Source organism: Micropterus dolomieu, linkage group LG12, assembly GCF_021292245.1.
Source record: "Micropterus dolomieu isolate WLL.071019.BEF.003 ecotype Adirondacks linkage group LG12, ASM2129224v1, whole genome shotgun sequence".
NCBI classification, from domain to species: Eukaryota; Metazoa; Chordata; class Actinopteri; order Centrarchiformes; family Centrarchidae; genus Micropterus; species Micropterus dolomieu.
Window position 1 is genome coordinate 10,877,724 of NC_060161.1, and position 15,464 is coordinate 10,893,187.

Consider the following 15,464-nt stretch of genomic DNA (forward strand, 5'->3'; position numbering starts at 1 on the left):
TGCAGTAATTTACCATTTTCTACTACACTGCCTTTAAGGGACAAACCACAGCAACATAGACAGTAGTGTCTAGTCTTGTTTACAGGCCAGAGCTAGTGTGTAGCGCCAAATCTCTAAAGGAACAAACAAAAAAGACTGCCTCAATTGAAATGTCCTAAATACTGATTATTTGTACAGCCAGGTCCTAATGGTTGTATGTTTTATGTCAAATGCCTCGTGACTCTTTGTCACATGAATCATGAAAAGGAGTATAAATAGAAGCAGTTAAAATATAGTTCAGCAACAAGAAATGTTCTCCCTTAAATCATGCAGCTGCTGTACACATCGTATGGTAACAAAAGTAATGAAAGAAATGAATAAAATTGCCTTTTCTTTTTGTTTGAGTCTTTCTTGGGGAACCAAGAGAACATGAAAAATAGATAGCTAAGGGAGGCATGGCATTCAGATTAGGAAAAAGAAAATCATTTCAATATGCACGTAGTGACTTTTTTTTTTTAACTAGATGAGTAAAAGGGACAAGTGAGAGATCAGGAAAAGGCAAAGAAAAATTGAGAAAGCATTTTAAAAAGGATCAAGAAAAAAAAAAGAACACTTTAGGGGTTCTTTGGACCCACATCAGCCTTTACTGCACAGTCACTCGCTGCCCTGTTCCTTAATTATTTAATGTTAAAAAAGAGAACAATGCCACATAAGCTCAAAACGCCAATACTTACCGATTAGGTAATCTGAAATGGCTTACATATACACATTGCCTCTGGGCCTGTAACACAGACGCACTGACTGTTTGTCTAAAGCATTTTGAGGAAGTGTGTGTCTTCTGTGTCTGTATTGTATGTATGCCTTTTTTATGAATGTGAACGCATGCATGACTGTAAATGTGGTCTTATTAGTGTGAAACATATGCCACAATGGAGAAGGTGTATTCAGTATGAGTGGGCATGGGTGTAAGCGTGCCATTAAGTTTTAGTCATGTGGATCTGTAAGGAAGTTTATTGCTGGGGATGATACCTTTATCAAATGGTAGATGCCGTGTGTGGATACTATAGGACTAATTGCGTAAATAATGTTGGCATTGAACATTGCCCTTAAATGTAATTCAGAGAAGACTTATTCAATATGACATTATCTTTGGTGAGAGGGCTCATCTAAAGAACAACCAGCTACAATTGAATGCACCAAGTCTTTTATTTTGAAGATAATCAGTAAACAGACATTGGATAAAATAAGCAGACACTGATAAAGTTGTTGCAACATTTGTGGTAATACTGTGGGGATGCCACTTGGCAAAAAATCTAATTTAGGTTTTACTACTAACTGTAAATTGTTCGGGGTGTAATGTACAAGCTGCAGAACCCAACGGAAAGTTTGTTTTCAGACAGTTTACTTTTTTTTCTTTTTTTACATTTATTCATTTTAAGCTGACGCTTTTATCCAAAATGCCTTACAATTGCTATACATGTCAGAGGTCGCACGCCTCTGGAGCAACTAGGGTTCAAGTGTCTTGCTCAGGAACACAATGGTAGATGGGTTACAGTGGGGAATTGAACATGGGTCTCTCACACCAAAGGCATGGGACACATGCAATGAATTTATGTTCCATATCTTTGCATTTCATTCCAACAGATGTGTATTGGAATTCTGGGTGCAAATAGAGGATCGACACCATAAAAATATGACAGTATAGCTGACAGCATACAGCACATTTCATTTCCATATAAAAAATGAAATAGAGTGAAGCCTCAGTATAAATGAAAAGATAAGATGTCTCCTAAAGCCCAGAGCCCATCTGGGTTCAAGCCATGTAAGACATTCTACTGTCATATAATTATAGAATGCTTTGGGGATGTAGCATAATAAGATGTACTATTAACATTTCACGCCACTTTCAACTAAATATCACAACATCTCCACCCCAAGTGACCCTGGTAGATACTGTAAAAAGGCACAAGGTACAACAATCATGCCATGACAGCCTGCGTAATGACAATGATTCCACATAATGGCTTCACAATTATCTACAAGGGTCACAGATTGCAGAGAAGAGCACGAACACATTAAAGAGAATCACATTAAAATGGTTGTAGCTTGCGGTTAGCGAGGGTAGAGAGACTAGCTTCAAACAAATTCATTATTTAGTTGAGAATAGCTATGGAGGGGGGAACAGTAGGGGATAGGAATCACTGGAAAGCAAACACAATGCTGGAAGGGTATTAGAGGATAGGCAGAGCAATTAGATGATGCTCAGAATACAGAGGTTGCAGCTTGCACCAATACATGTTTGGTGGGTGTTCATCGCTATGTATGTTTGCACACATAAATGAGGCAAACAAATAAGATACCTACATGTACATGTTCCAAAGACATACCTTGTTGATGCAAACTTCAATTACTAGTCCAAAGGAGTATGCAGTGGTGGCTGTGACAGCTCTTGGAAAACCAAAACAGCAACTGTGGCTGTAAATCTAGCCTGCAGCCATCACAGCCCCAAGGTGTGACAACTTAGGACGCAGCCCTGACAGACACAAATTCTCCTGTCCTGAATTACTTTAATGTCTCCGAGACTGGGCAGGGGGAGAAGGAGAGCTATGTGTCTCCGAGTGACAAAATGCGCATACACAGGAGCCTAAGAATGGCACAACTTGAAAAAATGATGAGGGATGTGGCAAGAGACGAGGGAGCCTCGTGAGAAGTATGCGTGGAGCCCAAAGAGATGACTCCTCATTCAGCTTTCCACTTTAGTAGCATCAGTGTAAACTATTGTGTACCAGGTGATTGTGTACTAGGAAAAGTATCGTGTTGAGGAGCTGTTAGAAAGAATGTGTCCCAGATAATTTCAGACAAGACAATTCATAATAATAATAATCTTAATCATCATCATATGAAAAATGGGGTCAGACAGAGACCAACTGACCTTGTGTCTACACCTCCACATACCAAGTTCTGTCAGTAAGCCAGTTTGAATAAAGCTGGGTTAGCAGCCCTGGGGCTTAGGGTCCCCTTTGTAGCGGGGCTGATCTGGTCTTTTAGACCAGCCACCACATCCAGTCTACATCCAGCCTGAGTGAAAGGGATAATCAAGGAGCTTTGGATCTCCAGAACTCCCAAGACCCTCTGCATGATTCACTGTCTGCCCGGGCAAACCAATCCCAGGCATGTCGCTGGCCAGAGCACGCCTAATGATTGAAAGAATTTGCAGATGAGTGATGGAGTCATTAAATGAAGATGTGAGATTGAAGCGGGCCCCTGTGAGTGTAGCATAGGCCTTGTAATTTGTATATGTGCATATCAGTGACAAGGGAACAAGAGTAAGGTTGAAACCCATAAGCCTGTTCAACTGACAGGCCACTGAATGCTTAATGGAGTTCCCAGACAATGCTTCACTATGGCTACCCGAATGTGTTTTATCATAAGCAAAATACAAATATGTGAACCTTGACAGAACAAAATACTGCATCGCCATTACTAGTGAAATTACAAAAATTACTACGATTGATCTTTATAAGAATACACAAATAAGAATTGTTTCATCATCAAACCATTCAACATATATTTCTGCATCTTTCAGATGTTTGGCAAAATTACTCCCAGAAAAGAGCTGGGAAACAAATGGATGTAGTAAAAGAAAAAAGCACATAGCACCTTCAGCTGGTCTCCACGTCTGCCATGGCAAAATCATTGAAATGATTCTAATTACAAACACAGGACATTTACCGACGGTAACTTGAAGAAGTGTTATTTATATTCTGTCCTATTTTACACAGCTTTTTAAAAGGTAACTGGGCACTTGGTAACCTGGCAACATGGCCTGACCAATCACACTTTGGCAGGCTGTGATTTTTTTCACAATCCAAAATAAACAGCCTCAGCTCACCACTGGAAGGCATAATCGCAGAGGCGGAGAGGAGTGTGCCAGGGGGGCAAAGAGCCAAATCAATTGGGAACCATTTCTGTGCTCTAAAATAATAATTTATCCAATGGGATCGTGAAAAAAATAAAACTAACTTGGAAATGCTACAGAACTGACGCCTTGGATTTCTGAAACTCAAGATGACAATTATTTATTTCTTGAACACAACATGCTGAACACTGAAATTGTGGCTATTGACATCCATATTAGCATTAACTTAGCACTGATGGTTGTGATCCCACCCTCTCCATATCAGGATCTCTGGGCGGTTCACATGGCCCTAAATAAACTGCATTACCTCTTTTGTAATATCTGTTGGCGGAGACATAGTAGGGAGAAGATCAGGTCCCTTTTGGTGGAACATGTTCAATTTTTCATAAAGTTGCTAAGTCATCAATGTTCAGGATCATTGACAAGATAACACGTAGCATCAACAAATTATAGACTAAGCACCATGTAGAGCATTTTTTCTTGCGCACTTGGAATTAATATTTTACTAGTGTTAAGAAATATCATATACTGTTATCTAAAATTATAATGAATACACTAGCCTCACTCAAACCACTTAACTGTTGACGCAGGTGTAATATCAGAAAAAATAATTATTTGTGGAACGGTTGAATTATTGAACCTCAACTAATAAACTGTTGAAATGTTACAAATAATCTACGAAGTATCTGCAGACTATCCAAATAAAGTGTAACCTATAAATATATTATCAGACTAACATTAAACATTTTATTTAATGTTATAATATTATTCTATTACACAAATTTATACTAGTTACTCATCCAGGTTGTAGATAGTGCATCTGCAGCGGACAAATGCCAGCGTGCCAATATATGATTTTATAGCGCGTCTCCTCCTCAGAGCAACACGTTCCACGTTCTATTATCCCAAAGCTATTGTTTTAATATAAATATTGTGTGTGTCTTTATATATCTACAAAGTTATCCATGCAAGACGATACAGGGGGAGAGGGCAAAAAAGGGCAACAAAAGCAATATCCCTACAATGCCATTCATCTGGAGTGAGTTAGCAGTCTCATCCATGTCTCTCGCCTCCTCGCCTACATCCCTGAGTTGCCTGAGTGTGTCATTGGACTTTGTAGGTGAAGTACTGTTCTCAGTGTGTGTGTGCGCGTGTGTGTGGAGATGTGTGTGGTTGACAGTCATGCTGTCAATGTCACCTTGCCCTGTGTGTTTGTCGCCACAGAATACCTGTCATTTTTCTCTGCCTGCCTCCACAATCCCAACTTTACAGGCTTCAACATCTGAAAAAAAAGGCCATTATGGACTGTATCTTTATCTCTGTTTTTGTGTGTCCGTGTGTGTGTGCATGAACGAGAAAAAGGTGGACTTTCTGGCAAGTGAGTGACAGGCTGAATTTATTTGTGCAGGCCTGCTTTTACAAAAGTGCCACAAAGTGCCAGGTATGATTGTTTTAACAAAAAAAAAAAAGAGGAAACAAATAAGAGAAAAAAGCAGGTTTATATTGGGGGAAAGACAAAAATAAATACATACACAAGTAACACGATCAGTTCAGCACTTTGTAGTTAAAAAAAAATCCCCAAGACTGCTGGATCCTCCCTCATTACCATAAAAGGCTGAGGCGGCAAAATGTAAAGGCATTGAAATGAGCAGAAAAATATTAACACGCTCAATATCCATTAGTGCAAATAGCCCTGGAGAATTGAAAAAGTGCTTATCTTTAAATAAGCAGGAAGAACTCAAGTAACTGTGACAGGCAATTTACTGATCATAATAATGCATGTGTGAAACACGAGACTGTAACTGTAATAGCTATGTGACATCTCAAACTGACAACTCTATTTATATCCAGAGCTGAGTTTGGAGAACGACTCTTTTCTGACTAGTGTTCAGTTACTCTGAGAGCACCAAAATGTCAATAAGATGGGTTCGGTTGGAGGAGGCCATTGATCCAAAAGCAGAGGAGAGGAAACTTGAGAAAGATGTGGGGAAGAGAGAGACTTGGAGGCAGACAAAAATGGAAGGGAGTAGACAAAAAGCAAGTGATAGGGAGCGTCTAAGGCAGAAAGCAGTAACCCTCAACCTTTGTTTTAGAACTTATTCGATGCATAAACATGTCCAAAGCCCGCTGAAGAAAAAAAAACTGAGAAAACAAAAGTACATAAATTAGACATTTTGCAGTGAGAGGCTGGATGAATGAAAATTCTTTCAACGTGGCCAGTAATCAACATAATAACATCAATCATTGTTCCACTTCATCTACCTACAACATGCAAGGCCAATTTAGCTTGAGTGAGTGTATCTTCCATGTCTCTCTCCTCCTCGCCAACATATTTGAGTTCCCGCAGTCTGGCATTGGTCTTTGGTAGTACTGTACTGTTCTTAGCCTTGTGTGTATGTGTGTGTGTGTGGTTGACAGTCATGCTGTCAATGTCACCATGCCCTGTGTGTTTATTACCACAGATACAGTGTAGGGTAGTTGTATGCAAAATCATATGTTAAACAATACAATTAAATCATTACATGTGTAGAATAACTAATAAATAATTAATAACTTTTCAATAATTGTTCCAGTTAAACATAAATAAACAATAAATAATTCTGATAATTCTCTATACAATGTCAGAGAATAGTAAAAAAAAAAAGATAAAAGTAAATTTTCCGAGAACCCATACACAGTAAAATGTGCCCAGTTTTCATGTTAAGTAATGTTGAGACTTATCATTAGGCCTTGCACTGTGTATCAGGTTGTGCTGTAACAATTTAACCCTGACTGCACCTTAACATACACTACCTTTAAGTCGTTGTCTTTGTATCCCATTCTTTCAAATGCCAAGAGCAGATACTCAACTGGCCTTATCTCTACATTGTAGTTGCTTAGGCTAACCTACTGTAAATTGGCTGGCCCCACTGCCTTAAATTGGCCAGTTTCATGTTAATGCCATGGCCCGCTCATTAGTCCCTCCATCATCCCTTTTAATTTAGCTCCATTAATCCTACAAATACTGTGGCTACTAGTATTTTCAGGACACGTTTCCACACCATTATCTGTCATAATGCACCTTTATAGGGTTCTAGAATCTTACTCTTGACCAAGAGCAGCATGATCCAGCCTTATATCTATATTGTGGCTCCATCAACAAAAATATGTTTTTAATTTAAAAAGCTATGTTCCCACTATGTTAACATTTGCTAGCATCCACACTCCTCTGGCTTTTCCGAAACCCTTAAACGGAGACTTTTAAAAAAGGCTGCTGACCCCACTTTAGTGTGAAAACTCCCCGATTGGGATAGGACGTGCGGAAACAAGAGACTTTTGAAAATTTACCTGAAGCTCTGAGAACCAAACAGATGCATTAGAATAGCATCAAACTTTACTATAAGGCTGATGCTGGAAACTGCAAATCTAAGACATTGCGCACATGAAAAACATGCAAAGCAACAAAATAAATATTATTTATCATTTGGCCTAGCTTTAATTTAATTATACATTTATTTTCCTAGTAAGTGCCGAATGCCATGGCCCTCTCACAATCACTGTTTACCTAGTTTTACTAAGCTTACCAATAGCCACTACTTAGTAGCCCCTCTGGTATGAAGGAGCTTTTCATATGATGCTGTCTTATCAAATTATTTATTTATTTTTAAGTCCAGGGTTGTAGGAGAAGAGGCATATCCCAGCTCTCACTGACAAGAGGCTCGTTAGGTCACCAGGTCTATCATAGGGCTAAATGTATGTAGACAGACAACGCTCACAGGCATATAGTCACCAATTAATCGAACCTACATGTGTTTTGGACTTAGGGAGGAAACCTGCACAAGCACCAACAGAAAACCCGTACAGATGAGGGGAGAACATACAAAAATACATTTACAGCAAAACCTAGATTAACTCACTAACCCACCATCAGAATAACAAAAATCCTCTTTGATGAGCCAGTCACAGGAGTTAAAGCCATCAATAGTAGACTCCACCAGCTGCCCATTACTGGCAACTGGTAGAGCTTTGTCATCTCCTTTGTCCTCCTCAGCTTTGACTTACTGAAGGTCCTCTACAGAGCTTCAGGTAAATTACCCTACACAGCACGTCTGGACTGAAAGGAAACCCACCCACAAACAAAACAGCTGTAAAAGTAATCTGTCACACTGGCAGTGAGGCCATCATCAGAGATGGGGGATTCTTGTTAAGTGAAATATTAGCCCACAGCAGACGGTACTAGGGCTACAGCTCACTAGGTTAAAGTTTGGCTAAGGAATCTGTGTGCATGTCATACAATAGTTAAATATACACGCACACACAATCGCCCCCTAAATATGAACATCAGATATATTCACACACAGCATCTTTTCTTCGTTTAATCAGCTGGAAACACTATTTTTGTTTACTTTGAAAGTAGGATGGGCTTGGGGGTGCATGTTTGTGTGAGTGACCATCTGTCCTGTTGTGACTCAGCATATTTGCCGGGCTCTGCTACCCTTTTAATACAATCTTTAAACTGCAATCACCATCCTCCCTCGAAGCAGCCTGACTAAATGTGTAACGCTGTCTTTCTCCATGTGTGATTTATATAATTTAACCTACCTGCCCCTAAACTCACTGACTCACACTCTAATTAGGTGAGGTGCCAACTGAATCATACCAAGAGAAAAACTCTTTTTGCACCCGGAGCTAGTAAAAATAAATACATGAATAAATTAGACTAGAATAAAAAAATTTAAATAACAAATCCGACCTCACACCTTTGGACTACCATTCATGAGCATAATTCAAGCAAGAAAGGAGGGGGAATTGAATGTTTAGATATAAGCTAAAATATGGAAGCAGGATAGTTTACACATTCCTCCCACGTATGATTTTCTAAGTTGCAGGGTGGTGACTCAGTTGAGTTTGTGTACTAAACAAAACCTGTGTACCTGCCTATTATCTCATTTTAACAGGGAGTCTTGCTGCATGTGTGAAAATGCTTTCACTTCTCTGTGCCCAAGCCAAGAAAACTGATAATGTTAGCAGTGCCACTGTCATGTAACATTGGAGCTTTCCTCACTTGTAGACAAAAAGTGTAACTGTCAGCTCAGTTATGATATGCAGTTTGTTCCCTCCCTGTTAAAAGCTCACTGAAGTGCAGCAGAAGTTACAGGAACAATCATGATTTGACAACTCTTTAATAGTTTAAAGCAGGACCACACTGAACTTACTTACCATATGAAGCAGCATTGTATTGTCTTGGTGTTATGGATCGTGGACTGCATGTTGACACTTGTCTTCTCAAGACAAGTCAATTTTATTTACATTAATTTGCCTCAAGCGGCTTTACAATATGTACAGCATATGACACAACACTATTCTTAGGTCCTGATTCAGATAAGGAAAAACAACTAGTAAAGCTGACTGCATTGATAAACTTGGGCACATGGCAGAGGCAACCTGTGCATGGTGCAGAAATGTATTAAGGATTCAGTAGGAGATCTAAAATGTCAATAGAAAGACATGCTGTCTGGTGTTTGATGCTATTACAGCTATGATAGTGAGTCAGGTACTGTACGAATGCAGCTCAGAGCACATCCAAATGGGTCTGAACACTAAATGGACACACCTGACACAACTACGCTCATTCTTCAACACACTTCCCTCGGCTGTGCTTAAGTGCTTCTCTGGCGGATTTCGTATAAGGTACTCCAATTGACACTTCACTAAGACACGCCCCCCTTAGTTGCTATGTCCGACAAACTGAAAAGTGATCTCAGAAAGAAGACAGAAAGGTTTGAAATATACATTTCAATGTTGTATTCAGGCTGTCAAACTGGTGCGACAAATTATTACGATATTAAGGATTAACACTGTTCCTGTTCACTATTACAATCATTCAGAACAATAGGGTTATATAAAGTTACATTCAGTAGTAAATTGAGTTAGCTAGCGTAGCATTAGCTAACTAACATTAGGAATAATCCACAGCCTACATTTTTTGGGATTTATTTTAGGTTTTGGAAAGGGAATAAATCGCACTTCTCCTTTCAACCTCTATGGGTAGCGATTATAATTATTACAAGTGCCCCAGGAACAGCGTTTGACTATATCTTGGAAAGCTAAAAAAGCTTGCAAACGAAACCTTTTGCATACGAGTCAATGGATCGCAGCCATGAACGTGTTGGATCTCAGTTAGAGCGAGTCCTATACTGTGCTGTGATTGGACAGCTGAGTATTCGGGGCGTGGCTTAGCGAAGGGTCAATTATCTGTCAACTTTGTGTGTGCCAACATCATACCCTCTCAGCTCTAAGATTGTAGCATTTTGAAGTCTCTGGTTTGCAGAAATACTGTACATATATTGTAAATATTTCATTAAAATATTGGAATGTATGTGATCCACAATAAACAAGCAGAAAAACATCTCCCTGACTGCCTAATCATGAATCTATCTGTTCATCTGATTTACAGTCTATATGGAAAGGCAGAGTAGCAAGAGGGATAACAACATACGTAAGCTTCCTCTGCCCTCCCCCTGTGGTCTTCCTCCTCCTCTTCTTAATGCTGACAAACGGACAGACTATGCCAGTAGTGGACTAGAGAGCTGCTGAGACACCAGCTAGTCATCCATCTGCTCTATTCCCTCGGTAGTGCCTTCACCATGGCAGAGGTCACATACTTGCTGGCTCAGCTGTTACTAGAAAACCACACTTTCCTGACACATGCACACTTCCTCTGTAGCTGTCTCGCATGCTTCCCCCTCCCTCCAGCTTCTTCTTCATCTTTCCCTTTTTTGTATCATTGCTGTTGATGTTCTGTCATTTTCTCTCAAACAAATCTCCCACTACCTTCCCTTCTGAATTATGCAACACTGCAATCCTCCCGCCTAACATCCTCTTCCAAATATCATCTTAAGTTTAACCTTTTTTGGAACCAACAACAGCCAGTAGGTTTGGACTGGATTCAGCACCAGGGACAGCTCCCTCAAATACTCTTCTGTTCTTGTCTCCACAACTAAAGGCAGGTTCAGCATGTCTCAGTTATAGGGGAGGACACAAAAGCAGGAACGGCCTTTTCTCATATGATGCAATCTATAACAGTAGGCCTGCAATACACCATCTGAAAAGAGTTTAACTGTACTTTAGGGGGAAAAAATCACAACACAAACCAAAAAAAGTTGTTTGTGATGTTCCATATATGGATACATATCACCCACTGAGGTGTGCATGTGCGTGGGATGAATGTTTATAATGTTGATGTTTATAATTGTCTCCTCATTATCCTAGCTAGTATTCTTCCCCCTGCTACTGTAGTGAATTCTGTTTAACACCACCATATAGCAAGATCAGAATGGATACTTTTCATTTCATCATTTATGGCTGTTTTTTTGTTTAATGCTGTTTAAAGCCTCTGTTTATGCTAACTATCAGGCCAGTGTTTACTTTCCTTTTTTTAATACAGCTTAACAAAGCAGTCTTGGATGCTTAGATTCTCCTCTAGACCTCTTTCAGTTAAAGCCCCACCCACTTGAACTTTTATTCTAGTAAGTCAAATGAAGGATATAACAAATCAAATTCTTCTTACTAATCTAGGAATGTAAGCAAAAAAACAGGCTGTGTAACCTTTATCCAAATTTGAGATCTTAAGACATATTGATTATTGAGATATACAGTATATTCAGACAACAACTTCTATCTACAATTATATACATCAGATGCTAACAGGCATTTCTTTGGTTTGGATTTTGCGTTCTGAAGTCTTTCATTTTTTATATGTTTGAGTTTCCTTGGTGCCTTAAAAAATCATTTGGACTGCAATAATGGGTTGAATTTATGAATTCATTTCACTTGACAATGAGAATTACATTTTACATTCAGTTAATTTCATTTTGCAAGCCTGATACCTCACTGCATATGGGTTGATTTGTGTTTTGGTAACCTATTTAGGTTCTCCCAATCCTAACAAATTCTGTCCTGCACTCTCTCTCTCTCTCTCTCTCTCTCTCTCTCTGAGAAGGCCGCTTCTGAGTGACAGAATAATCAGTGATTAAACACTTCAGAGATGGCACCTGGAGAATAGATCCCCTAGCATACTACACAGCAAAAGATTGATCAAAACACGACTTACAGATGCAGTGTGTGTGGGCTAGTGCATCTATATGCATATCCATGCCTATGTGTGTGTCTGTGTGTGTGCGTGAGCAGAGCAGGGTGGAGATAAAAGGGGCTCTTTTTCATTTTCATTCTTTTTGCATTTCACATTGAAATGAAACTATTGAGGTGATATTCTTATTCAAGCCTGCGTCAGTAATTGCTGAGGAGCTTGTGACATGTAAGTGAGATACGTTGGAGTGGCTACCATTTTATTCCATTTCATTCATTTCATTATCGCCTCTCTTCAGCGCCAAGAAGGTAGCTAAATAAAGAGGTGCAAAGCGTTCTAGTACATTCTATGTTTAGGTACACAAATGTGATGATACGAATGCACCTATAAAAAATGGATGTCACCTGCACACACAAGTGCATACAAATGCATCGTACATACACGGCAAGCCTTGTTTATTTCTTTACCAGGTTAAGAAAGATTACCTGGCTGGACTGACTTCTTTGCCTCTTAATGGATCATTGTTTTTATGAGCCCATGGCAGAATCAGTTAAGCTTGAGAACCCCTCTCCACCAGATGACAAATAACCTTGGCTTTAAAACCCCTAAAACAAACAACTTTTGTTGTAAATTTCATCCTGACTTTCCTTTGCTTTGCTGTGTGCGGTTGGGGGTTTATTAGTATTCTGTGAGAGAGAGGAAAAATCTGGAACGCATGGATGGCCGGAGAATGCAAAATGACTTCCTCTAACTAGTGCTCCCATAAGCTGCTATGTGCTCTTTGCCTTTATTTCTTTCTCCCTCTCTCAGCCACAATCACATACGCTCTTGCTTTGGACCTCTTGTTTACTCTCGGACGGGCTAATTGACATGCAATCAGCGGCTTACCTTAGCCTCCAACATGCAAACAGCCCAAAAACAAAAAACCCTTGTGGAAATGATCATCTTCAGGCACCAAACACTGATTGTGAGTCATCAGCCTGCATCACGTGACATGTTCCTATCAATTAGGGAAGTTGTTTTCCAAGCCCAACGACAAGGGTGGGAATCATATGGGAAGCTTGCAACACAGAGGGAACATGTTTTGAGTTTAGGGACTTGATGCACGCCAGCTCGTCTCTGTCACTAAGGCTGGGACGTATTCTGCAGGGACTTCTGTTACCCCTGAGAGCTGGTTTGTTTTGTTTTTTACAACTGGCAAACAAGTTTTTTTAGCATCTTGCGGCTGTATGAATCAAAGCGAGCCACATAACACTCCAGGGCTGTGATTATAGGAAGCTACAAAATAACTTCTGGCAAAACAAATACTGGGAATGTAGTGGTGCCATCTTCAAGAAGTAACCAAACACTGTATATTCAATATCAGCACCTAAATCTATGCTGTCAGTGAGCAGAAAATGCACATGTTGACAGGGTGTTTATAAGCAGACACAGTGTTTGATTTGATCCTGCCTGAACGGATGCGCACAATGCAGACATCACAGATGCACAATGTCTTCAAATTTAAAAAACAATGGCTTATCAGTGATCAGGAAAACACCTGCTTGTTTTTATGAAGCTAGAATAAGGTTTGCTTCCCCCACAAGGTCAACTGATGTGCCGGAGATGCAATCAGAAAGATATATCAAGACCATCTGTAAAATAGATACCAAGACGATGAAATATGCAAAGTTCCCCAAAATTGTGGCATCCGTCCATCTGCTATCTCACTGGTGTCCACTCTGTAAGTCCTTGCACATTGCAGTAGAGCTATTTGTAAGTCTTGACTTGACATGACTTGGCCGTCCAAATCAAGTCTCAGGTCATTTGAGATTTGTCAAGATTGTGCAGCTCTTGTCAGAGCAAATACACCAAGTGAAGCCCATGTCAGATCACGAGTCTTCATAAGCAAATTTCTGTTCTACCGCTCTGCATTGTTGTGTTGATACAGTGGCAGGCCCGACACATGATTTATCTATTTTTAATGTGAAGGGAAAGGGTAATAATGGGAAGAGAGAGGAACTAAAGACTGGCTGGGAGTAGGAAGGAGGATAAGGAGAAGAGTGGCTTGGAATAACAGAGAAGCCTGATAGGACATTCTCCAAGTGAGTGTGTTTACAATCTCCCTGCGAGCGAGATCTCCTTAAGGGATGTCAACCACAGCTGTGGGTTTGAGACTTGGACTGGAGTCAGGCTCTAGTCACAAAAACAAGGATTCAAGATGTATCTCAGACATTACAAACCAAAAAAAAAAAAAAGCTATGATGCAAACACAGCCAATTCAAGTGAGACGATCAACAACCCAACCAACAGGCTATTACAGTCACACAGGCTCTCAATATGTACGGTGTGTTTTACACCAGATCATGCTCTCTGCGTTAGCGATATGGGAAATGTCACCGTGTCAACAGGATCGTGTCCAAGCTCGTGATAACAGGGATAACAGCATCTAGTGGTCAGGGCGTTGGTTTTCTATCTCCGCAAGCTGAGCACTAATCAAAACACCTGATACCACACACACACACACACACACACACACACACCACCTCCATGTAATCTGTCAGCCATCACCATGCCACACTGTAACGAAGTGATGGATCGGATATGTAATGGGTGATTAGCGCTGCTTCCCCCGTTAGCGCGGCTGCCACGGTTGGCTGAAGGGCAGGGTGTTGGGAGATGGAGATGTGGTGAGCAGGGGTGGTGGCTGTTGGGGAGGGGGGAGGGGGAGGGGAAGTGTCTTATTATAGGGCAGGAAAGAGCATTGACTGACGTTCCAGGACATTACTTACACATGCCTGACATGTGATGAGACAGGGGCCATCAATATAAGTGGACTGGATGGGCTGCACTCACATGCAGTAAACTCTTCTTCATTCAGTTCAGTCAATCAGTGTGGTCCACTAAAGATTCTGTTGACGATGGGGATTGTTTTTACATTTAAAAATATCGTGCATATCGTGCGTGTAATGTATTACGATGGACTGGCGACCTGTCCAGGGTGTACCCCGCCTTTTCGCCCAATGTCAGCTGGGATTGGCTCCAGCCCCCCCCCCCCCGTGACCCTGTACGCAGGATAAGCGGCTGACGATGGATGGATGGATGGTTTTGTAATTTACATCCTAAGGTATCAAACTCTCAATGTGCTCAACTCTCCCTGTGTGTATTGTACCTCTGTCCAAATAAATGGAACGTGAACGTCAGTGCTTTCCCTTTGTAAACACCGTCTTATCACCCTACTCCGCTGAAGCCTCCCTATTGTTTATCTCCTGCGCTCGTAATGGGACAGAGCAATTTCTCATTTGTAACAATATCAAAAAGCAATTACAGGCCTGTGACTAAAAGCCACTGAACAATGTCCACCATCAATCATCGGAGAGGAAAAAGGCAGAGCATGCAGGGACATTTCAACCCCGCTTATTTCCCCTGCCTCTTGCTCTGGTATTTGTGCTCAGCTGAACTTGGCCCCGGCTTTATGGCTGCTTGGGTGCCACCGTGAAAGGGCAAAAACCTGTTGCA

General features: G+C 40.6%; 1 protein-coding gene and 1 long non-coding RNA gene across 2 annotated transcripts in view; both read right to left on the reverse strand.

Annotated features, from left to right (window-relative positions):
- The window catches only part of nrxn2b (neurexin 2b), a 578,222-nt gene that overhangs the window by 210,200 nt on the left and 352,558 nt on the right, over nucleotides 1-15,464 (reverse strand). The gene's annotated exons all lie outside the window — the stretch shown is intronic.
- LOC123980431 lies at nucleotides 2,668-3,740 on the reverse strand. The gene is made up of 3 exons (XR_006827501.1): nucleotides 3,640-3,740; nucleotides 2,912-3,173; nucleotides 2,668-2,804 (listed from the first exon to the last, which is right to left on the reverse strand). It is a non-coding gene; the product is annotated as an uncharacterized LOC123980431 (long non-coding RNA).